Consider the following 25,097-nt stretch of genomic DNA (forward strand, 5'->3'; position numbering starts at 1 on the left):
AACATTCTCCAGGAAGTCATTTCTTCTTTTTACCTTCAACTCCAATTTCATTCCTCTGCAGCACTTCCATGTTGGTTGGCCAATTCCCTTTTTATAAAATGTTGCGAGTTATTACTGGAAGACAAGGGGACAATGCAACTACACATACATCTGTGGATGACCTGGACCCTAGATGGGCAGTGACCCATCCCTGACAGACTTTGAAAGAAGTGACATGACTGCTCATTCATCATGATGAGCACCTGCTATTTATGTACTGATTTGTGGACTGAAGAGCTGGCTATGACATCTCCACTTTATGCAATTACGGTTAATATACTTTGGTAACTGAAATCTGACTTGTGGTGTTGGGCAACTGGTTTTATTAACTAAACTGTGTGGCTGAAATTCATGTAGATCAGAACCACGTAAAGGAAAGAGAAATGATTGGGTGGAATATAAAACCACTAGACATTTTCGTTCTAACTCCAAGGCCTGGAACTATTTATTTGTTTAGCTGGGGGCAATAACCAAATTCCTCAGCTTTGCCTACACAGAGTGGAAGTGACACCTGAAAACTGTAAAAAAATGAAACACTGTGAAAAATAATTCAACAGTCCTTTTTAATGTAATGAAAATTGGACCATCAAAATAATAAGAAAACGACACTATGTACTAAGTACTTCATATCCAAGTTCTCATTTCATGCATAGGACCCAAGGAAACAGGCTTTTAGAAGTTAACTAGCTTGCCAAGATCACCCCCTTATTAGATGGTAGAGCTATAATGAAATCCAGGTGTTTCCAGCTCCAGAACTTGTTCTTCAACCTTAAGCAACATGGAGCCCAAAGCAATTTTAGGAGAATGGCAAAAGTCTTTGATACTATGCCCACACAACACCAGCCCAGAACACCTAATTCCACTACTGGTTACAGCTCTCGGGCTGCGGAGTTGATGGTTACCCATCTGAGGAAGCTCTTCTCTCTTGGGAAAGTCAAGAAGAAAGGCTTCTTTTTCTGTAAAGAACTGCTGGCATAGAAATCCACTGCCTGATATATGTTGATAATATGAAGCGGCTAACAGTTACTCAGTTAAAATGGAACCTATATTCCCAATGAGAAGATAGACTCTGGTTTTCTCCATTAACAAATTGTTCTTCTATCCTTTAAGAAATCACTGAACCGTGTCATTTGAGAAACTTTTTGGAATATAATTTCATACAATGCGCTTTTATTCTGATTGGCTGTATTTGCGTATAAAAGCACAATTTCAAATATTTAAACAACAGTGAAAAAGGTAATTGAACATAAATTTCTGGAAATATGTAACAATAACATAAAAATAAAGAATATCAGTAGAAAAACTAAGGGAAATAATTACTGCAAAAGAAATTAAATCCTGCATGGAAGGCTGCAAGCCAGTTACTGCAGCAGGCTGACTTTTAACAATTAGAATCAATTTTTTGTTATAAAAAGGTCTACGGTCTTTTAATCTAGTCTCACTCTGCCCTGTGGTCTTTCCTTTTGGTGCAAAGTGAGGAAGAAAATGGTCCCTACTTAGAGAGATGTGTTTACATTTCCTTTTTATTTGCAGTTTCAACAGAGGATTTCTACTTCGTCCAAAGGGCCCGCTCTCTGGTGTTCTGCAATCTTCTTCATTAGGCTTCCTTAGCATCAGCGGCATGCTCATGAGATTGTGAAGGCTTCGCTGCCATTCTGGGAGAAGAACAGGTGGATTACAGTGTCCCCCTCTAACCACAGGATTCCATCTTACACTTCCAAGAAACATCTTAGCCAATTAATGTGCTTCTTAGGATGACTGGTAAACCTCGAAAGACTAGTCTTGGGAAAAATCAAAGTGTGCAGAGAAGCAAAGGTTAAAAAGCTGGTTGTAGAGTCAGGACAGCTTTGTCTTCATCTTTTATTCGTTCATTTTGCAAATACATATTGGGTAGGCTGAGTAATGAGCCCGGTGCTGGATGATGAGCAGCGAGTCATAGAATAACATGGCTCCAGCTCTGACAGTGTGCTCTAGCTGGCCAGGGCAACCAGATGGCTACATTAGAGCGTCATGTACAGTCTATTAGAATTCTGGACAGAGCACTAGGGGAGCTTCAAGGAAAGGCTGGCAAGGGGCAAATCAGGAGATAGAATGTGTTGGGAAAATAAAACTATTAGGACTCATTTTTGTACCTTTATGTCTCCTGGAATGAGTCAAAGTAGTGAAAATGATGGGAACACAGGGGTACTGCACATGTGCAATTTATTATCAAGACTGATTGACAGGTTACGGGTATTTGCTTGTAGAAATACATGTCATACTCTACATATTGCATTAATTGGGTCAACAGCATAAACCTGTGTGTCTTCTTTCCAAAGTTTAATTAATTTTGAGAACTGAATCTTTCCTTCAACAAAATAAGAATTTTTTTAAAATTAAGGTTTAAAACCCCTTGGTACATATTCTTTTTATTGCTTTGAAGAGTTGCTTCATTCAATAGGTCTTTTTGTAATAGGCACCACACTATATAATACTGCATACGGAAAGATGAGATGATGGAGTTTTCTAAAGCACAAGTGTGATCATGTCACTCTTCTCTTGAACTTCTTCAAAACCTCAAGTTTTGAAATTTCTAGACTGAGTGATCAATGTCCATCCTGGGAAATGGCATGGCTAAGGTATGAGGAGTCATATACGCAAGAAGGCAGTGAGCTTGTGTGCAGTTAAGATGTGAACCCCACTTGGGGGCTGCAAAGGGAAATATGTTGTTATGACTTTGGTGGAAATCAACTTGTTTATGCAACAAATATAATTAGCTTTATGCTAACAGTTTCCCAAATAAATTCCTTCCCACAATTAGAACTTGTGGATTCTGGTTTAAAGTAGTTTGCTGCACATATATATATATATATATACACACACACATATATATATATATATATACATATATATATTTGTAAAAGATTTATATATATATATATATTTGTAAAAGATTTTATTTATTCATGAGAGACACAGACAGAGGCAGAGACATAGGCACAGGGAGAAGCAGGCTCCCCACTGGGAGCTCGATGCGGGACTTGATCCCAGGACTGGGATCATGTCCTGAGCGAAAGGCAGATGCTCAACCACTAAGCCACCTAGGTGCCCCTAAAAAAACATCTTGAACAGTTGACTAGATATGATCTGAACCAAGAGTCAGACATGAGAATGATGTATTTTATTGTAGATCAAATTCTATAAACAACAGTAAGCCTCTAGCATGAAAATCAAATTGCATAATAAGAAACTGGTACAGTGCAAATAGATCATTTCCTAATTTCAGGCTCTGAAATAGAAGAAAAGTGATTTGTGGAAATATCCATTTGTTGCTCTGTGTCATCTTTTCCAAGTTCTGTCAATCAGAGCTCCTCTTGCTGTAACTGAGGCAGGGTGACTCACTCTGGATGCCACTGAAGCAATGGCAAAGTAATCTGCAATCTGGTACTCTTAACATCCTGGCTCTGCTTTAATGTAAACACATTCTTGGAAAGTGTTGGTGAATAAGTCAGCATCACTGAATGAAAGGAAAAGTAAGACGTGATGGTCCAGAAAATAATGAAAAGTAGCAATGATACTCAATATTTCCTTTCTGTTCAAGTTTTAGATATAGGGAGCACCTATATTATAATGGAGCACCATTTAAACAGAATAAATATAACTTTACGCTAAAAAGCTATAGCTTTAGCTTACTGCTTTTGTGCCTCCCCTTGGGGATACAGGAAGCCTATGCCCTGGGAATTGAACTGATAGTTTCTACTGACTCATGGCTGGAGGTCACAGCCCTGTAGCTTCAAAGAAATGGGTACAAAGAGTTACAAACAGTGTTGAGCAAGGTACTAGATGCCATCTGCCTCGTAGATGCCTTGGTGCTCTTATTGGCTGGTGTCTTACAACCACTATGATTAAATGACAATGTCATAGAGCACCACCAAGAAATTAATTCTTGAAACAGGAAAAAATATTAGATTTTGGAGGAAGTCAGTTAATCCAGATTGGAAATCAATACAGCTCTAATTAATAATATACTGTGTTTTTATTTTCGGCCTAAATATTCATGTAGTCATGGCTATTTTTGGATTAAAATGAAATTATCATTTGATGAGAATGTTACAAAGATGTTGGAGATTTCGTTGTCATTGGAAGTAACAACTGCTGGCACAAGTTTAGACACATGAATTTATTTTTCAAAAGAAGTTAAGCTAGCATGATTAGGCATAAATGGACCCTCCGAGTACAGAAACAATCAGAGTGCCTGGTGGAGCTGGCCAACACATAAACGCTCAAGACTTCATTTGTTAAAAGCACCTGCACCAGCTATGTTTCGTTTGTAATGTGATCCAAACACAAGATCTACTGGTCGTAAATTACTGAATAGGCTTAGGATACAAAATGAATTTTATAGTAATAATATGAATTATGAGTTGAATTTTGTCCTTCTAAAACCCACACGTTGAAGTCCCTCCTACTCCTCAGTAACAAGGAATGTGACTTTGTTGGGAAATATAGTTTTGCAGGTGTAATACTTAAGATGAAGTGATACTGGAGAAGGGTGGTCTCTACTGCAATAGGACTGGGGTCCTTATGAGAAGGGGAAATATGGACACAGACATGCACACAGGGAAAAACATCATATGAAAATATAGGCAGAAATCAGGGTGATGCTTCTACAAGCAAGGAATACTAAAGAAGACCACCAGAAACTGCAAAGACGGCAGACCACCAGAATACTGGGGAGAGGCAGGAAACAAGGAATGAAGCCCGGACACCTTGATTCGGATTTCTCTGTTTCCAGGACAGAAAGGCAATACGTTTCTGCCTTTGAAGCCACTCAGGCTGAGGTAAGTTGTTATGGCAGTGCTAGCAGGCCAATGTGAAACGTATTCAAAGGAGAATGGCACCAAAATATAACCACTTGCATGCTGCTCTCTGAAGGAGCCCACTCACCTTCAGAATGCATCTTTTGGGAATAACTTCAAGTACCCAAGGTTGAATTAATAGCTGTTTTGTCCAAAGTACAGGAGGAAGCACCAAGGAAATTTAGGAAGTGTCATTTCAGTATTTACAACTTGTGAATGTCTATGTGCTGAGTATGAAGAATTAGAAGCACAGAGTTTATCATCCCTGACTTCCAAAAGATTTCCTAGAATCTACAATACTAGAGAAAAGAAAGGGGCAAGGATCAGGGATTGGGGCCAGGAAAAGTTTAGTAGCCAGTATTGACAGAGCACTCGAGAGAGGCAAAAGTAAAAGCATAGATAAGTTCACAAAGTGTGACTAGGCCACTAGAACAAAAGGATAATATTTTTGAATGCTCAGCAATCAGGTATTGGGAAAGAAAATGAAAGGATGAACAGAAATCAGTGAAAATTTTCAAAAATGAAAATGAAGCACATAAAACACACAGCCTTCATTAAGCACACCTATGTGTATATGGCCACAGGCTACATGGGTGAAAAGAAACCACGTATTAAGAAAGATTATAAAAATTACAGGAGTAGACGAGATCTACTCTGAAAGTAAATGATAGTATGGTTGGATACATATGTGTGTGTAAATATATATATATGTACAGCATTCACATTTATATACATTTAAACACCTTAACATCTATGTAAATATCTGCAAATTAATGTCTACATGGGAGCACTGAATACGCCCAGGGAGACCAGAGGATCAGACCTAAATTACAAGCAAGAACTTAATAGCTGGAATGAATAAACGAACTTAACTTTCCTTGAAGTTTACAAAATACATTTAAATACTGAAAATGACGCATGTTCAATTTTTTAAGGGTAAATATTCATTTCTGAAAACTACATTTAAATATTTACTATATCACCATCAATTACTATATAGCCTGGAGTATTCTGACACTTTCCTTTATTTATTTATTTTTAAGATTTATTTATTTATTCATGAGAGACACAGAGAGAGAAGCAGAGACACAGGCAGAGGGAGAAGCAGGCTCCATGCAGGGAGCCCGATGTGGGGCTCAATCCCCGGACCCAGGATCGTGCCCTGGGCTGAAGGCAGATGCTCAACTGCTAAGCCACCCAGGCATCCCTGGCACCTTACTTTAGATGCTATTCCTACTTTTATTTTTATTTTTTTTAAAGATTTTATTTATTTATTCATGACAGACAGAGAGAGAGAGAGAGAGAGAGAGGCAGAGACACAGACAGAGGGAGAAGCAGGCTCCATGCAGGGACCCTGACGTGGGACTTGATCCTGGGTCTCCAGCATCATGCCCTGGGCTGAAGGCAGGTGCTAAACCGCTGAGCCACTGGGGCTGCCTGCTATTCCTACTTTTAAACTAAGAAATTAGCAGGAGTATAGACACTGTGCCTAAAATCTACTGTTAAGGGGGAAAAGTGAATAGTTACTCATCCTGTCCGTGCAGGGACAGTAGGCTTGGTAAATACACCATGTCTCCATAAGGAAGCTGAGGTTTAAAAGACAAAAATAGTACATAAACAGCAAAGTATGACTAAATAAAATTATGTTCTCCCAGATGATTCCAGCGCCAAACCCAAAACTATGATACAGGGGGGAAAGGGCTTACTTAGTGGCAAGAGAACGTCAATCTACTAGCAGTTACTCCGCATAAATGAAGCACTATTATTAATAATAGCAAATGTATTACTTTTCAGATGAGCAGAGTCTATTTGTAATTTGAAATGAACGCTCCTTTCAATAATTATACATATTCAAGAGCCAGATATGAATGTTAGATTGATTTTTTTTAGTACTAGTACAGAGTTAATATTCCTGGAACTAGCCAGAAGGGTTTAGAAACTAGTAAGCACGTTTCCATGGTAACAGGCTGCTCTGCCAAGGAGAGATCAGTTCACACATTCCCTATAACCCAGCGACCACATGGGGAAGGGGGAGACCTGTATTTGGGGTTTTCAGGATTATGATTTTTGCTAGCATATTAATTTTTATGAGAATGCACATGGCATTAATGTTTATAAGTTACCCGAGCTTCCTGTTTTTCTCTACTCTTCAGTGTCCACGACCACTGGGCATGTGCTCCGAGGGAGGCATGGTGGTGAGGAAGTCACCCACAGATTTCACTTTAATTTATCCTGTAGGTTATAGCACACCTGGTTATAAAAGTCTGAAGCAGAATCCTGATGGGCGAGGGGCTGAGCCAAAAAGCTAGACATGGGGGCACCTGGGTGGCTCAGTGGTTAGGCGTCTGCCTTTGGCTCAGGATGTAATCCTGGGGTCCTGGGATCGAGTTCCGCATTGGGTTCCCTGCAGGGAGCCTGCTTCTCCCTCTGTCTATGTCTCTGCCTCTCTCTGTGTGTCTCTCCTGAATAAATAAATAAAATCTTAAAAAACAAAAAGCTAGACATTACAACACCCTTCATGCAGAGGAAGCACAGCCAGCGGCTGCTGTCCAGGAGGGGCTTCATGAACACAGCTGGACAACTGAGTTGGGACAAATGACCAAGGGGCCATTAGAAGGATCAGGCTGGAAGCATGGTTTCCATAAGGGCAGAGGCATATGCCTCAAATGAAAACAAGGAGCACAATAGATGCTCCATAACCCAGAAAAGAGAAGTCACAGATCCCTAAGTCAGGGCGTCTTCATTAGAGATTTTTTTTTTTTAAGGAAATGTTTTCATTCTGCTTTACTTCTAATAGAATTCCAGCTGGAGAGACAAGCACGGAAATGCCCTTCTCTTTTGTCTCTCAATGCTCACCTTCTAGAGTGGCACTAACTTTTGGTCCATTAAGAGACTGTATAGTCCCAATGATTCACTAGATTGGTGAAGGCAAGGCTGCACCTGCGAGGCACAGCTGGGCCACACCTGCAATGCACAGCTGACCCCAAGCTGCACCTGCGAGGCACAGCTGGGCCACACCTGCAATGCACAGCTGACCCCAAGCAGAAAGTGCTTCCACAAGGTTGGAGCTTGTGCACTCCAGGCTCCTCATCTGTACCAAGGAGATGCTGTGAGGATGAAGTGAAAAAATCCAGGTAAATGCTTAAAAGGGGGCAAAGAGCACAGCAAGCATACAACAAATGTCAGCTGCTATGTATTATTACTGTGGATGTTATTTGTATTATGACTATCAAAAATGAGGCAGTGTCCTTCACGAGATCTTGTGGGGGAAAACCTCAGCTCAACCCTTATAAATGATGAGATGGCAACACTGAGATTCTCAGAGGAACTCTCCAAGAGAGTATATGGACACCTGAGCACCTAGGTGGCTCAGTGGTTGAGCATCTGCCTTTGGCTCAGGTCATGATCCCGGGGTTCTGGGATTGAGTCCCACATCAGGCTCCCCGCTGAGAGTCTGCTTATCCCTCTGCCTCTTTCTGTGTCTCTCATGAATAAATAAATAAAATCTTAAAAAAAAAAGAGTATATGGACACATCAGGCTTTATTTTGAATAAAACTAATTAATTGAAGGTTTGCCCTCGAGTCTTGCTAATACGGGACACATTTGGGGAGAAGTACAGAAATCAGACCTCAGATGTATAAAAGAATAAAACTTTCTAAGAAATGCTATCATGGCAAAAATATGTTTTTAAAGTAAAAATCAGTTTTAGTGGTATTTTACTTTTATGAAATGTTTTCTTCAAAAAGATGATTCCCTGATCTAAAAATAAATAAAGACTATGTTAACTTTTACCATGAATAACTAGATGAGAAGTAAAACTTATCAATGCATTCACATTAAATCTATTTCTCAAGTTCTCTGTATCAAATCATTACAGTGTTAGGATGTTTATGGCTTCCTGCCGCCCACATAACGTGTTTTCAAATTGTCATAATTATTTTCATCTTTATTTTGGTCATAATCCGTTTATCACACTGAACAGAGTAACAGCAAAGTAAAACCATGCTAATCTGTAAAAAATTACCAGGGAAAGAAATGTACTTTGGGTAGTAGAAGGTAATGGCTTTGGACTCAGATTCTATTATATATATATATTATATAGATATATTTATGGAAAGCAAAACTCATAAAACTAAGGCACCCACAAATAGATCAAACCATGAAATTAAATTACTGTGAATTTAAGGCACCATGTTTTAAGCACTGAGGGAAGCAGCAGTCAAAATAGAAGCAGTAAACATCAAAACAGATCCCCAGTGAGATGAGGTTGACAGAGATCTGGAATGTTCTCAGAACCGTAGAGATTATAGCTTAGTCACAGATGACCTTCAAGTGACAAAATACTTTATGATTCTCGTACACTAAGTTCACCGATTCACGTGGATCATGCACAAAGGCAGCAATTGATAGACAGTATTAAGACCACATAGTTGATGTGAAATAAAACCACTCATCTGTGAAGGTTTTATTTTAGCTTCTCCCTGCCCTTTGTTGGACTGTTTGATTGTCATCCTAAAACTTCAATGCTTTATTGCAGAGTTTTCACCACTGCTAAAGGAATATTCATGGCACTAGCTCTGATCCTGTCAAAGGCAGTATTTATGTACAAAGGAATATAAAACTGTTGTTACAAGGAAAAATGTCACAGATTTACAAGGGATCAAATTTACAAGGCAGCAAGTTGAGGTGCATGGGTTTCATCTTGTAAACCTTCCGATCAAAAAGGTAGCATGAAACGCAAAAAAATCTATCCTTGATGGTTTTCAGATAAATTATCACTTTCCCTTGGGATGTGGTCATAACTCTTGGCCCTCCTCCTCACATTCAAGATGGGGCTGCGCCAAGCAGAAGGCATAACTCGAAGCAGTATTCAGTGTTCTTGGGACTTTCACACAAATTCTAGTGCATGCAATCATCTGACAATCAGAAACCCTTCTGAAGTTTGGAAAATGTGGAAAACAGAATTTGGTGTATTAAACTAAGTGTTCATGGCATCCCATAAAAAGAAGCATAAACAATCCCTCTACTCAAATCTCCTCCAAGAATGAAGATGATACAGACAATGGATTATGGAAAGAAAAAGGAACATTTCATTGAATTCAAAATTTAACGACAAAACATGGAGAATTCTGTCTGGAAATGTCATCTTATTACAGGAGTTCTAAACGAGTTATGTGACTTGAAAACATTTGGACGTCGATCGAACTAGAAATTCATCAAATCAGTAAAACAATGAAGACAGCTATAGAGTGACTGGGTAAGTGGGGAAGTTCTTTTTTTTTTTTTTAAGATTTTATTTATTTATTCATGAGAAACACACAGAGAGGCAGAGACATAGACAGATGGAGAAGCAGGTTCCCTGCAGGGAGCACAATGTGGGACTTGATCCCAGGACCCTGGGGCCATGCCCTGAGCTGAAGGCAGACACTCAACCACGGAGTCACCCAGGTGTCCCGGGAAATTCACTGTTGCACACAAACTCACTAAATATATGTATGCACATAGTAAAATAAGATTTAATGGAAAAATTAAAAAATGTGATTATCCTTTAAAATTAATTATGAAATTATTTATAATCCTTGCATACTATAACAGGTATAAAATAAGTAAAGTTTTGATATTATGTGCATTGCTTAAGATATATACTATAATAGAATTTATTTTTTCATTGAATTTCACCTTAGCAAACATTTATTGGGCCCCTCTCTTGAACTAGGTGCTATCCTAACCATGAGGGATACAACGACTGGCATCTTGTGCTCTGTCATCAACGAGATCAGATTAGAGAGGAAAGAGATACCACTGGAATTCAAAGGATCGAACTCAGTGCAGAAATGGAAGTGTATGAGAAGCCACAAAACCACCCGAAAAGAGCATATGGAGGTAAATCCCGGAGCCAAGGGTGATGAGAATCCATTCTGGAAGAAATGACGTGTAAGCAGACACCTGAAGCTGAGTGCCAGGCCAGGAACAGTCTAAACTCAAGCCCAGAGGCATCGAGAACCAGGTATTCACAGAGGCTGTGATTGTTTCACGATCCTACAAGGAAATCACGTGTATGTGGGTGGGTGGGGGCAGACAAAGCAGAGAAGGTAAACAGACAACCATCAAGGAGAATCTTGAATCTGAAGTGAAGGGGCCTGAACTTGACCTTGCAGGTGATGGGAGCCAGTGACTGGTGGTGAGCAGGGAGCAACCTGATACTTAAAATCACTGATGCTATTTAGAGCAATCAGGTGGATCTGAGCAGGCAAGGGGAGCAGCACAACTTTAGAGAAGGTAGGACTAGGACTTGAAGGGAGTGGCTGGTATTGAGCTAGCTATCAGGGAGTCTTACTTCTGGAGGGCTCTTTCAGGCTTCCCCAACAGAAACGTCTTTGGAAAGCTGCAAATTAATTTGGTAAGCCAACTCCCATTTTCCCATTGACCATTTACTCATGTTTATGTTAATTTCATTGGTTTTTCAGTTGGCACTGGACTCTAAAGGGTAGAGCTTAGAATGTAATAAGAACCTTGACGTTCATTAGCCTTCAGAGCATTTTTTAGCTACAGAAATTGTCTCTAAGTAAAGGTTATGTGGAACATTGGTGTGTAAAACACACAGACACACAGTGGTTTTGGCTGAAGCAGAGCCTCAAATCTCAGTGCCCCATCAGCCTGGAAACCTCTGTACTCCGGGGAACAGTAGCAAAAACCACTGATGAAGTTCAGTGCATTCATTCTACTGATGAGCAAATGAGGTTCCCCTCGGCACAGGTCTTGTTTTAGAGCTGTGATACAGAAGGAGATAGATGGGTTCATAAGCCAGCCTTCCAGTTATGAGCCATGCTACTTCGAGAAGTCACTTTTCTCCTATACTTCTCTTGCCTCATCTATAAAGCTAAGGTGACAGTGCCCCCCCCACACCTCAAGGCTGTTCAAGGCAAAGTGCTTTATAAAATGTGTAAATCTATGGGAAAAAGAAAGCAAATTGCCAGCTTCAAACCAGAGAGCTGACAGCCAAGACCTGCATCCCAGACAGCCAGGTGACCCATCCAAGTCCCCAACCCAACCCCCACCTCCCTGATGAGTATGGAGATGACGGAGGACATGAGTCTCTTTGAGGCCACTGTTTAATAAACAGCCTGAAGTGGAACTCTTGTTGGCATCTATAGCAAGTTTCTTGGTTCAGAGAATCCTTTCAAAAATCTAATCTGTCAAAAGACAATGGTTTCTAAATAGGAAGAATACATTTTAGCTCTCAAGTCTGAGAAACATCTGGCACATGAACCATCATTCTTGATACACTTTGGCAAGGTGTATAAGAAATCTGCACCTGCAGATAGACAAACGTGAGCTTGTACCTTGCCCCCTCATTACCTGCTTTCTTCCAATAATTACCTGTTATGAGAATTAAGGGAGATGACTGATGCACATAAAGGCTTTCCCACCCTAACTGGCCCCCTGAAAAGGGCCCAGTAAATGCTAAGCCAAACACTAGCTCCACAATCTTCTGCTTATGCCACATCATGTAAATCACTACGCTATGTGGCTGTTTGTCCATTAACATTGCACTGTTTTCACCGGGAAACATACCAGTATTAACAAGTACTCTTAGAGTATCACTATCCATTACTAACCAGTGTGAAGACTGGAAGTCAAGGGGGCAGTCTGTAGAGTATTTTACACATCACAGCAATAATGCATAAGTTTAAAACAGAGGTCACATTCTCTACAAAATATTCTAAGAAGTGCACATTGAGACGTCTTACTTATGAACGGGACTAAGTGCCAAAGATGTGGCTACTTCTTACTTGAAAATATGAGAATGTCTTGACAGCACTTCAAAGCCAGGTTTCTATAGTCTTAAAAATATAAGATTGGGGGCATGTGGGTGGCTCAGTGTTGAGCACCTACCTGCCTTTGGCTCAGGGCATGATCCCGGGGTCCTAGAATCAAGTCCTGCATCAGGCACCATGCAGGGAGCCTGCTTCTCCCTCTGCCTATGTCTCTTCCTCTCTCTCTGTGTGTCTCATGAATAAATAAGTAAAATCTTTAAAAAATATGAGATCAATTGGATGCAAAAGTCTAATAATTATAAAGTGGTTTGAAATACAGTTGTTTTATTTCAGATTAATGCATGATGTCAAGTGTCATTAATAAAGTACAACGAGAAACCCCCAAAGATTGCAGATTTGGCATAAAATATCTTCTAGTAATCTCTTAACTTTCTGTTTCTTGCTAAGAGACTTCAAGTCACATATTCACATGATTTTTCTTAATTGTACTTTAGCCTCTCTTAATCGAATACTTAGTGGCCAAAGGATGTTAAGAATAAGAGATGCTCTCAAAGACTCCAAATGAGGCTATTTGTGTTGGTCTGGTGCTCCTGGAGACCAGCTCAGTATGGCTGGAGAGTCAGTTATGAAGATGTGAGCGCTGTACACAGCAGATGAACAGCAGGGTAGTGGGCAATGCCTCATCTGCAAACGGGCAGCATCAAGGAATGCGGTACGGAATAATCAAAAGCAGAATGCAGCACATTACATAACAGGGACAAGTCTCAGGGAAGGTTCAAAGTGGAGAAATACACATCGGTGGGAGAGAAGATGAACACAGTCTTCAAATGCCTTATAAATAAATATGCCAGGTGTATTCTGAGATAATTGATTACATTCTCTAAAAACTACTAATGTAAAACCTTCTCGGGCTCAAGTTCAACAAATGCATGTATCTTTCTGGCTTGCAAAAATCTGATGGTCAAAATCTTAAATCTATAAGGGTATCTATCAACTTTCTAATATCTCCTGGTTGATTAAATGGTATGAGAAAAAAAAGGGAGGATTTTTTTTTTTTTTTTTTTTTTTTTTTTTACTTAAAAGGACAACATGAAATGAACTACAAATGAAACTGGGAGAATAAGAGAAAATGAAGCCCTTGGCTTCTCCCCTTATTTTTTCGGTCTGCTGATAGATCTGTAGCAAGGAGACAGAGCCTGAGGCTGACGCAGGATAGGCAATGGGACAGGGGAAGACAGTCACGTATCAATCCCCACTCTGACTGACGAGGGATGACCACCACTCTGACATACCCTGCGAGGCGGTGGCAGAGGGGCTCTTGGGAACACAGGATGGGAACTAGCACCTTGCTTACTTAGGATCTAACGCTGCTGGCTGGGGTATTTACCATGATTCCAGTGATGACGTATAAAAACCCCACCGGATGGGATCCCTGGGTGGCGCAGTGGTTTGGCGCCTGCCTTTGGCCCAGGGCGCGATCCTGGAGACCCGGGATCGAATCCCACGTCGGGCTCCCGGTGCATGGAGCCTGCTTCTCCCTCTGCCTATGTCTCTGCCTCTCTCTCTCTCTCTCTGTGTGTGTGACTATCATAAATAAATAAAAATTAAAAAAATAAATAAAATAAAATTAAAAAAAAAAAAAAAAAACCCCACCGGCACCTCGGTGGGGCTTCCTGGGAAGTAATCCACATTAACAGGTGAAGAAAATAGCTTCACAGCCCCCTCTCTACCTGGGAGATGGAGGGTGGTAGGGTAGGAAAGGGTTAAGCTTTTCAGTGAAAAGTCTTGTTTTTTTTTTTTTTAAAGAAAAGATTTCAAGTCCACTGCTAACTGGATGGAAAGCAACCATGAGAATCTGATAAAACCACTTAAATGTCTGAAACTCTGACACTATTTATAGGCCAACTGCCATTTAAATGATACTTGAAAACAGTGTGTTTGTCTCTTAAGTGGGGGACACCCCATCAATACACCGCACCACCTCCGTAGTACCTCCACTATATGAGATGAATGCCAGCCAGCAAGGTCTTGGTCACAAGCACACCTCTCAGGAAACACAGCCGGAGGCTTCAGAGGACACAGAGAATAGACCCTTGGCATTCAAAGACTATGATCTATGACAAGAGACCCACAGCTTAGTAGGATTCAAATCTTTCCTATGTCATGGATCTGATCTAACCAGGAATTAGTTGCACTCTTCTTGCATGTAAGCAGAGCTTCTGTTCTGCCTATAATGTGTATACACACACACACACACACACACACACACACACACATATATTTTTGTAATGGAAGAGATGAATGGATTAACACACAGGCAGAACTCGAAGCTGGGGTGTGAACAGCAGGCATGGCTGTGCTCACTCCTTGTTTTTCATCAGCGCTGATGTGTGTCTTTTGAGGTGGTACCTCCCTCAAATTGCGAATTAAGGCAACTATTGAACTTGGGGCCAAGCATCAATAATTGAGCTTTTGAATGTTGAATCTATGGGTCCCTAGGGAACACTGAATTTGAGCTAAAAAACAGATTGTATCTAAACTAAATGTTGTAAACAAAACCATATTTAAATACAGCTGAGAAGTCCAGATTTAAAGAGCTTTATGATAAAGCTAATCATGCCCTAATTATTCTCTGCTTTGGCTAGTTTAAAGCTGAAGCTCCAGTTTTTTTTTTTTTAATTTTTATTTATTTATGATAGTCACACACAGAGAGAGAGAGAGAGAGAGAGAGAGAGAGAGAGAGAGAGAGGCAGAGACATAGGCAGAGGGAGAAGCAGGCTCCATGCACCGGGAGCCCGATGTGGGATTCGATCCCGGGTCTCCAGGATCGCGCCCTGGGCCAAAGGCAGGCGCGCTAAACCGCTGCGCCACCCAGGGATCCCTGAAGCTCCAGTTCTTATAATTCTATTCCATAATGTTCATCCATAATAACCCACTTACAAATAACTCAAATTTTTCTGTTTTTCTTCCTGTTTTCTGACCTCATTTTCTCCTTCCCTTTCCCAAGAGTAGACAGTGTCTTTCCCTTTCAATGAAATGATATCCCTGGTCCTGTTCCCCCTGGTGCTGCCGTGTTTCTATCTGCAGAGGCTGCCATCAGAGGCAGATGAGCAACCTACAGTGACTTTCCTCTACATGTAGAGAAGGTCCTTCCTTCCCTATTAAAGTCCACAAACTGTTCTTAATCTTAATGTAGTTTGCTAGGGTCCGTGGCGGATTCCAAAGCCATCGGGTTCAAACATAATTCCTACCCTCCAATTGCTTGTAAAGCTCCAGCAAGAAGCAGAAGCAACTTAATGAGGTAAGTACACTGTACGTACTCACAAAGTGAAGAAAGTACATGACGTGCACTCAGAGTCACAAGAGACTGAGTACTCATAATGCCCCTTCTGAATAAATGAAGATTTGGGGAAAAGTGAGGTTTTCCACATAGGAGAGAAAACCCAAATGAGGGCCTCACCAATGGGTGGGACTCTTTTTTAAAAAGATTTTATTTATTTATTTATTTATTTATTTATTTATTTATTTATTTACTTACTTGAGAGAGAGGGAGTATGAGCAACGGGGAGGGACCAAGGGAGAGGGAGAAGCAGGCTCCCAGCCGAGTAGGGAGCCTGATGTGGCACTCCATCTCAGGACCCCAGGATCATGACCTGATTCGAAGGCAGATGCTTAACCCACTGAGCCACCCAGGAGCCCCCAAATGGATGGGATTCTAATCGAGTTTCTACTTGTGTTTCTTGCTGTCAGTGGGTCCATTTTACTTTCCAGAGGAGATGCTGTGTTTTCCTCTCAACTTTGTTTTCTCTAAGTCTATTTAGATGTCACTGTATCCTGAAGATTTAAGAACTGATAATAGCTTTCCAATCTGTGCTGCTGAACGAAATGGTTATTTTCATGAAGGGGCTGCAGTGCTGGTAAAGAACTTCATTCCTCTTCAGGAAGTTAATGAGACCACAGAACTGTCTTAGAGACTGCAGAGCATCCGCAAGTCTTTAAAAATTTCAGCCCAGCCTGTGATCCCTCAGGGCAGGTGCCAGATGGATGCCCACAGGGGCTCGTACACCACCAAGAGTCTGTGTTCCTTACAGTAAAAGAAAAGTCTTAAATAAACTCATCATGAAATTTGAGAATCCTATAAATGCTTAGAGCAAAGGATAATTTCAAGACTACCTGCAAAGGTACATGCTATATACTGAACTGTGAAGAAATCTGTTGAATGAATGACTAGATGTTCCTGGATTTTGCTCAGAAAAAGCTTTCTTTCTTAATTTTTTTAAATAAAGGAAAAAGAAACTTTTGAAATGGGCCTCAAGGAACTCCTGGGCTCTGGAGAATGAGGAACTGATAAGGAATTCCGGGCAAGAAGCAGCACACATTCTGATGAACCAGGTGTGTAGGGAACAGGAGAAGGGTAATGGATGCTGACTTTGGAGGAGTGTGAGGAGTCCAGGTGAGAGGTGGCTTTAACTCTGCGGCATGGCTCTGGACTTAATCTGACTGACAGGTAACTGGGAGAAATCAGGGTTTTGGAGCAGGGAGGTAACAAGATGAACATAGTGCCTGTAAAATAATTTTCTGCTTGCTAAATGAACTGGTCTGGGAGCAGAGACCAGAGGCAGGCTGGCTGATGTAATAAGGCTAAGTCAGTGATGGAGCTGTCTGGTGTTGAGACGGTGATGCCAACGTATGATGCATGAGGAAAAGCCAGCAGGGCTTGATGCCTTCCTGGGAATGCATGGTAAAGAGCCAGCAGTTCCTCAGTGGGGCTTCCTTCCAGAGGAAGCTCCTTCTGTTGACTGTCGTGGTAAAAACTGTATCTCTTTGTCTGAGGATGCTGCTGAGTTGAGCTCTGCTTTAAATGTGCCTTTTAGAGAAGTCAGAACCATGAGAATCGAGTAAGAGCAAGAGAGATATTTCAAGACAATGACAGACCAGTGCTATGCGAAGCTAAAGAATAGGTATGTCCAAACACTACCCAAAGCCATGTGCATAGACCAACTTCATCCAAGGTGCCTTAATCTCTATAGAGGGCAGCTACAACACAATGCTGCAACCCATATGCAGACTGGGTGGCTTATAGATAGCAAACATTTCTTTCTCACAGTTTTGGAGGCTGGAAGTCTAAGATCAAAGTGCCAGCATGATTGGTTCTGGTAAAGGCCCTCTTCTGGGTTTCAGGCTTCTTATGGTGTCCTTCCATGGCAGAAAGGGCAAGGGATCCCTCTGGAGCCTCTCTTACCAGGGTACTATCCAATCACGAAGGCTCTACCCTCATGACTGAAGTATCTCCCAAAGACCCCATGAACTATCACACTGGGCATTAGGATTCCAACGTATGAATCGGGTAGGGGACACATTCAGACCACAGCACCAGGCTATGGAAGAGAGAGACCAGTGTGTGGAAACAACACTCCAATGCTCACTAGTCACCTGGTCCTGATGAGCCTCCATCTCTCTGAACTTCTCTGAGCAGTAGGGCTGCATGAACACTTTTTCAATCCACACCCAATGATGGAGTAGAAACTCAACAGGTTGGAGAATAAAAAGTAAGGTCATGATAGTCTAGCTTTTCACCCACCACAACCGCAATCACTCCATGTGTGTCTTTCTCTCTCTCATGGGTGTGCTCTTATGGTCGTTTCTCTCATTAACTGTCTTTTTGGTCTCATCCTTTCTCTAATTAATTGAAGACTTCCTGTGGTTTCTAGGGAGTTGATCTAATATTCCACCAGACATCCATGTTTTCTTTTGACTTTCCCATCTACTTTCCCACTGTCCAATTATCCTCTATCATCTTTTTCCCACTCCATTTATGAACCCATCACTACAAACAAATCAATTGATATGACAAGTCTGGTAAAACTCTGACAGAAGAACCTAGAGTAGACTTGGGTTTTATACCCAGTGTATCTTTTCACATGGTTGCCCTTAGGTTATCAGGTTTAAGAATCTTTAATTCTTGTATCCTCATCCACACAATGAAAATTCTAATACCTTCTCTGCAGGGCAAGTGTGTAGCCTTCAGATCAGGGACATGATGCCTCGAGCAGGCCTTCCAAAGACTAGGAGCTTAACTCTTCCGCTGATCTTTGTAGAAAAACAGTGACTACACTGACAACAAACTGATTTGTACCATAGCAGCCGTTAATCACTAACATCAACAAAAAACTGTGCACACACAGTAACTTATAGAATTTCTTCCATTTGATTAAAAAGCAGCATTTTTACATATACTAGATAACCCAATTGGCAATTAAACAATTTAAATTGCAATCAGTAGTGGCCTCTTGAACACCATACTAACTATGTGCTCAATCCTCAAAAACAGAAGGATACTGTCTACCTGAGTACAGGAGTATTTTGCATCAGAGAGAAGAATATCCCTATGTCTATCCTTACAGAAGCCTGGATCATTTTTGTGAAGAAGGAGAAAAAAACAAGTAAAATCTTGGCTATTTTTTCCAGAGAAGGCCCCTCACCTTCTTCTTCTTTTTTAAAAAGCAGTGCGAGCAAGGTCAAAACCTGGCTCCGTTGGGCTGCACGGTGGCTCTCGTTACTGTGGCTGGCTTCTCTGGCTCCTGGGGAGAACTTGCTCAAGGTCAGCTGAGCCAGCTTCAGAGGAGCCACACCTGGCTGTACCTACGGAACCTGAGCTCTGAGTCATTTGCTTGGCAGAGAGCTGCTCTGGGAAAAGGCAAAAGTCAGAGATGCTGGCATGAAAGGTAGATGAGTCATGAGCAAGGAACAAATCTTTCGTTATAGAGGACCAGCTTTGGGAAACACTGACATGGAAAAAAAAAAAAAAAGAGCTGTTTGGGGAAAACTAATTTGTATTTTTGGTCAAGATCATTTAACCCACAAAAACGTCCTGCAAAGGTTGTTTCTACTCCCAGCAACTTCTTCATTACCTAGCACTTACACTATAAGAGAATAAAAAAATCAATCCCAGGGAAGTTTTGAAGAAGGAAACTTTCTAGGAGAAACTGACCTTATCAGTGACTTAAGTCTGACTCAAATAACAAGAAACTAAAAGACAAAGTGAACATTGCAACTTATTCTCTGAAATTGCAATCACATGGATAATGCACAGAAATTGGTGTTCGTGTATTCCTTTACAGATGACTCACATATCCATCGTCATATAGGAGGTCTCATATTCTAGGCTGAAAAAACTTAAAAAGTTTAACCAAAAGAGCATTACAAGGTCATTTTATACCTTTCTTTTCTAGTTTCCATAAGTAAGGAACCCTGTTTTAAAAAGACACATTTTGTATTCTGACAGCAAAGTAATCTTAAATGCACGTATGGAGAAGTAGTGAAAAACAGTAATGACAAGATTAGTACATATGTCTTCATAAGGCTACGCATCTGTAATGTAAGAGCTCAGAAAAGAATGAAGTTATAATGAACTTTAAATGTAAAAGTCGCCGAAAAACAGCTAAAAATATTTGGATGGTAAGACAAAAATGATGCTTTTCACAGCAATCTTTAGAGCACTTTTTAAAATAAATGTTTCCATTTTATTTATGGGAAAACTGATATAAAAACACCTATAATCAACTTGTACACAATGACCTGACTTTATTTGAGAATTCGATACAGGGCCACGAATTAGTGACACTGCACTATGGAGTCATGTGGTTGAATCCTTTCTAATCTCCCCAATTCGAGATCTAGCTAAATAAGAATAATGACAAATACTGACAAACTCAAGACGGTTATACCTGAGAAGGTAACTGACTGTCTTCACCAGAATTTGTCTGGAAGGGAGAAAGGAGGGTCCTTCACTTCTCATGCTATATGCTATGCTATAACTATGTTATGTCCCTAGCCTTCCTCAAATCTCTACTAGTTTGCTGGTATCTTTAGTTGGCAGGGGGAAACTGAGGCTCAGACAAGTGAAGTCCGTTTGCAGCGTTGGTAAGCAGTGGAGCTGAGGTCACACTCATGTCCACTCAACTTCTCAGGTCTTTCTCGGCCACTAGGGCTGCAAATTTACCTGCCATTAGGAGCCAGCTCGGTGAGCATCAGTAAGCATTCACATCACATGGCTGTGTATGAGAGAGCAGTCATTCTGGGCAACCAACAGGCCCATTTGCTGGGGACTTCTCCTGCTTTTAGCATATGTCCCAGAAAACTACTCACTTGTGGGCAAATGGGGATGGGTAGGCTCCTAGAATGAGGCGAAGTGGAGAACGCCAGCGCTACTGAAGCATTCCCCATTAAATCCACCTGTGCCCAGGTGCAGTTCTGCGATCTCAGACCTAGGGATGGGAGACGTGGAGTTCCCTCCAGCCAACAGGAGCCCAGGGCTGTCATCGCAGAACTTCTTATATTGGGGATCAGAAGATAAGGTCATATGGTGATGAGTGATGGATATCAGGGTGTATTATTGAGGGGCACTGTTGGTTTTTCTGTAATGCCTCTCTGTCCATGGATTGCAGGATTCTACGTGGCATAGGCTGGTTCTTACCCGCCGGCCTAAATTAGGTTCTGAGGTTTCTGGAGAGTGGTAACATCTACCCAACAAAGGTCATGCATAATCCAATAATAATAAACTATACAGTGCCTTACATGCTCTAGAGGCAATGGCCCATTACATATGGATGCCGGAAAGGAGGCTCGAGGAAGGCTATCAATAAACTCGAAGCATATGGTCACTTGGGAATATGGCGCTGAGGTTAAGACTGTGTTCTCATCAGAGCTGCTCTTTATCACTTCTTATGTCACTGCAGACATCAGTCTACTGGAGAGCTGTCTCCAACTTTCTAACCATTCCCAATGTCCTCATTTGGTGATACTGAACTCTTCTCTGGCAACGGGGGGAACCATCTGGACTTTGACCACTATTCATTCACTTCCTTGGCTCCTTCATGGGAAGATGGGTCTGGTTCTAGATATGTCCTGGCTCTCCATCAGCTCTGGGGTGTTGTGGACATGTGGCAAAGAACCCTTCCACAGTACCTTCCATGAAGCACACACTGCCCTCTCGGTATGGCCTCCTTTGGGAGGCCATCCTGCAAAGCTCTCCCCAAAACTTCCAGGGAGCTCCTTGCTGGCAGTACACTATTTGGCTTGTCAGAAAACACCATTTCATTCTCCAATCACAGACAGTGTACTTCTCATTAAAGTGCAAAGATGTTCATTTTTATACTGTCTTCAAATCCATACACTTCCAAATACCCGATTAATGATTATTGGTAAATATAACATGGCCTTTGAAAAAAAACCAAAACTACTGAGCAAATACATAGAAGACATATCATGGAAACCTTGCAAAAACAAAAGTAAATCCTGGATACTGTTATTTCAGTCCTAGCAGAGACCTTGAAGACAGGGACTCCTTTTTCTTTTCTTCTTTATTTTTTCTTTTTCTTTTTTGCCAGAGAGCAAAATATCTGAAACCTCAGCCTCTCAGCCTCTTTGTCTTAATGTAATAATGTCACACATTTTCAGAGAGAATCAATACCTTCTGCTTAGAATGGGCCAAAATAAAGCAATGTACTTACTTGAAAGAGGAATGAGTATTTTATAGATAGCAGGCAGGTGTCACAGGCAGTCCTTTCTAGCTTAAGCTACTCTCTGCAGGATGTACTCTGAAAATACAGAAAAAAATTGCTATTGCTTTTTTATTTGACACAAACAGGCAGGCTGCTAAATACACACAGCAAACAGAAAACGGTAATTCTTTTAAAATCTGGTGAATAAATTAGAAAAAAAAGATAAACATGTAAGTACACAGAAATGTGTTCATTCGTACATACTTCATTTAGAAGCTAAGGGTTTTGCTCACTTCAACTTTTTTTTTTTTTAAGGAGACATTTAACCATACATAGCAATTATACATATAAACAGCAGGTGTTGAGAAGTCACATAAAGGTTTACAGGATGTCATCTCACTCCTGAATGTCTGCCAAGCATATCCTAAGTCTGAGTCTACCCAAGGTGTGATAGGGTGTTAGCATTTCAAAGGGCCTCAGGGTTCATCTGGTGCACCACCCCCATTTCAGGACAGGAAACAGGCCCACTCAGCGGAAGGTGCTTGGCACAGACCACTCAGCTGGCTGGGACAGAGCTCCTGAGAGCCACAGGAGCACCCTTCCCCTGCAATCATGCTCCCATGCCAGTATTCATTCATTCATTCATTCATTCATTCATTCTCAAGTACTGACTCAGTACTTTCTATGGACCAAGTTCTGTCCTAGGCTCTGTGGGTTAAGAGAAAAAGCTCTCAGTTTCTGTTCCAGAGAGGGGAGACTAAATCCAATAAGTACTATCTCAGAATGGTCCTGTTGCAATGGTGGCTGGAGACATGGGGAGGCAGTGAGGGAGCAAGCCACCAGTCTACTGGGGGAGCACATTCCAGGCAGAAGGGGCAGCGAGGACCCCGAGACACAGAAAGCACAGGAGGGCTGGTGGCACAGCTGCAGGGGATGCACGGGGACACGGAAGTGGCCAAGCCCATGGCATTGGAAGAGCCAATTGATGGGACACTGATGATGCACAGAACTCTGGGGAATATCTACTTAAAAGGTGGGCAGGAAAGGAGGAGATTGGGAAGAAACAGGAGAAAAAGGCAGGAGAAAAACTGGAGGGAGCTGTCTCCCCAGAGGCCAGCAGGTGGGCGAGCTGCAGGCTCTGGCTCTCAGAACTGAAAGTGAATACTTGCGACACAGGGAGGAGGGGTGGGTGAAGCCAGAGAGAAGTAAAGGCTGCTATATGCCCAGTTGTGAGAAAGGAATGTGCAAGCCTGACTAGGGCAAAACACCGCAGAGTTTGGAGGGTTCCCTGGCTGCAGGCTCTGCATACTGGAAATGCAGTTTCCACCTGGACGTTTCACTGCTGGCGAGATCTAATGCAAACACATGATCCTTAAAGCTGATCCTCCCACCAAATTTGGCGAGATTTAAGATAGGTCTAAATTCAATTAAACGTATAAGGAAAGCAGAAGGCCTTAATCATAAGTAAGGTTAAATGCTGGCCTTAGAATCCAAGCCCTGGTTTTACAAGCTGGTCTTTAATGAGCATGTACAAAATAAATGACTTAAATAAAGGAGTCAACAGGCATTCAATAGCAAATGATAATTCCTGGCAATGCAAACAGTTCCAAAAGTAATCACTAAATTACTTAGGAGTCCAACAATGATGAGAGTATTTGTGATTCCTTTAAGATAAAACTACTGGATACATTTAAATTACTGGAGACAATGGGACACCTGGGTGGCTCAGTGGTTGAGCATGTGCCTTCAGCTCAGGTCCTGATCCCAGGGTCCTGGGATCGAGTCTTGTATCAGGTTCCCTGTGGAGTGCCTGCTTCTCCCTCTGCCTATGTCTCTGCCTTTCTCTGTCTCTCATGAATAAATAAATAAAATCTTTAAATAATTATTGGAGATATTAAAAAATCTTTTTAAAGTCCCATGCTATGTAAATCTATTAAAACAAAACTACTTCCATGCAACAATCCACTGTGTATTCTGAAAAGGCTTAGCAGGAGGAAAAAAATGATAGTACTATTTACTACATTTATTACAGATAACAAGTTACACCACATAGTGAAACTGAAGGTCAATATAAGATACAGAACAGATTTGTGGCCCACACCAACTCGTAGCAGACATTAGCAGTAGTGGATGCGGTGTAAGATGAGTGGCAATTAGAGAGTTCTGGGTTGGAGACTGGGTGCTACTATCTCTCTTCTGAAGCTCTCCCTCCCTACCTTTTCTTAAGAACTGGTTACCCCTCCTCGGTATCACTAAATGCCTCTGTTCTCCTTGTGCCCCGTATTATTATTATTTCACTCTCTTTTCTCTTCAAAAGGGCCACTTCTTACAGAGAAGGCTGTGCCATCTATCTTTCTCTCACTCAGGCTTAGCACAGAACCTAGCACATGGTAGATGCACATAACTACAGGATAAAATAACGAAAAAAAAAAAAAAAGAAATACACTTAGATAAAAGACCCAATGTCTCTACAAATATTTTTCCAACCCAGGCAATATTTTGGAGGGTCATTCCTGAGATAGTAATCAATTGCTAATGACAGATGCCCCTCAGGTCCTTTGGTATCATAGATGCCCAAGTATCCAGCCAGAAAGCCACCTACACGTATTATACTGCAACCTTTACATCCAAGAGCATGTAGTGCACAATGCTCCTTCTTTTCTACAATTATTTTCAGGCTATGTTCAGCCCAGTTGCTTTGTGGTGCATCATATTCTACATGGAATGACTTTTTTTTTTTAAACTGATGACCATCTTTCCTGCTGTGATTATGAGCCCCCAAGAGAAAAAATTAGAAAGTATCACTTAATGTTTTAATTTAAAAAATTATACATTTTATATTTTAGTTCACGCTAACGGACCTAATTTTGATTGGTTAGGAATGCCATTCCCTCATCGGTAAAGAGCTACAGAATTACAAGGGGGGAGAGAACAAAAT

The 25,097-nt window shown here is 41.2% G+C and overlaps 1 protein-coding gene across 11 annotated transcripts in view; it reads right to left on the reverse strand.

Moving 5' to 3' along the window:
* FAM110B (family with sequence similarity 110 member B) overlaps positions 1–25,097 on the reverse strand; it is a 223,991-nt gene that overhangs the window by 41,903 nt on the left and 156,991 nt on the right. For all 11 annotated transcript variants that reach the window (XM_072804566.1, XM_072804563.1, XM_072804571.1 and 8 more), the window contains one exon: positions 22,169–22,255. The gene's annotated coding sequence lies outside the window, so the exon portion shown is untranslated. The remainder of the gene's footprint in view (positions 1–22,168; positions 22,256–25,097) is intronic.

The sequence above is a fragment of the Canis lupus genome, chromosome 28 (genome assembly GCF_048164855.1).
Source record: "Canis lupus baileyi chromosome 28, mCanLup2.hap1, whole genome shotgun sequence".
Lineage (NCBI taxonomy): Eukaryota > Metazoa > Chordata > Mammalia > Carnivora > Canidae > Canis > Canis lupus.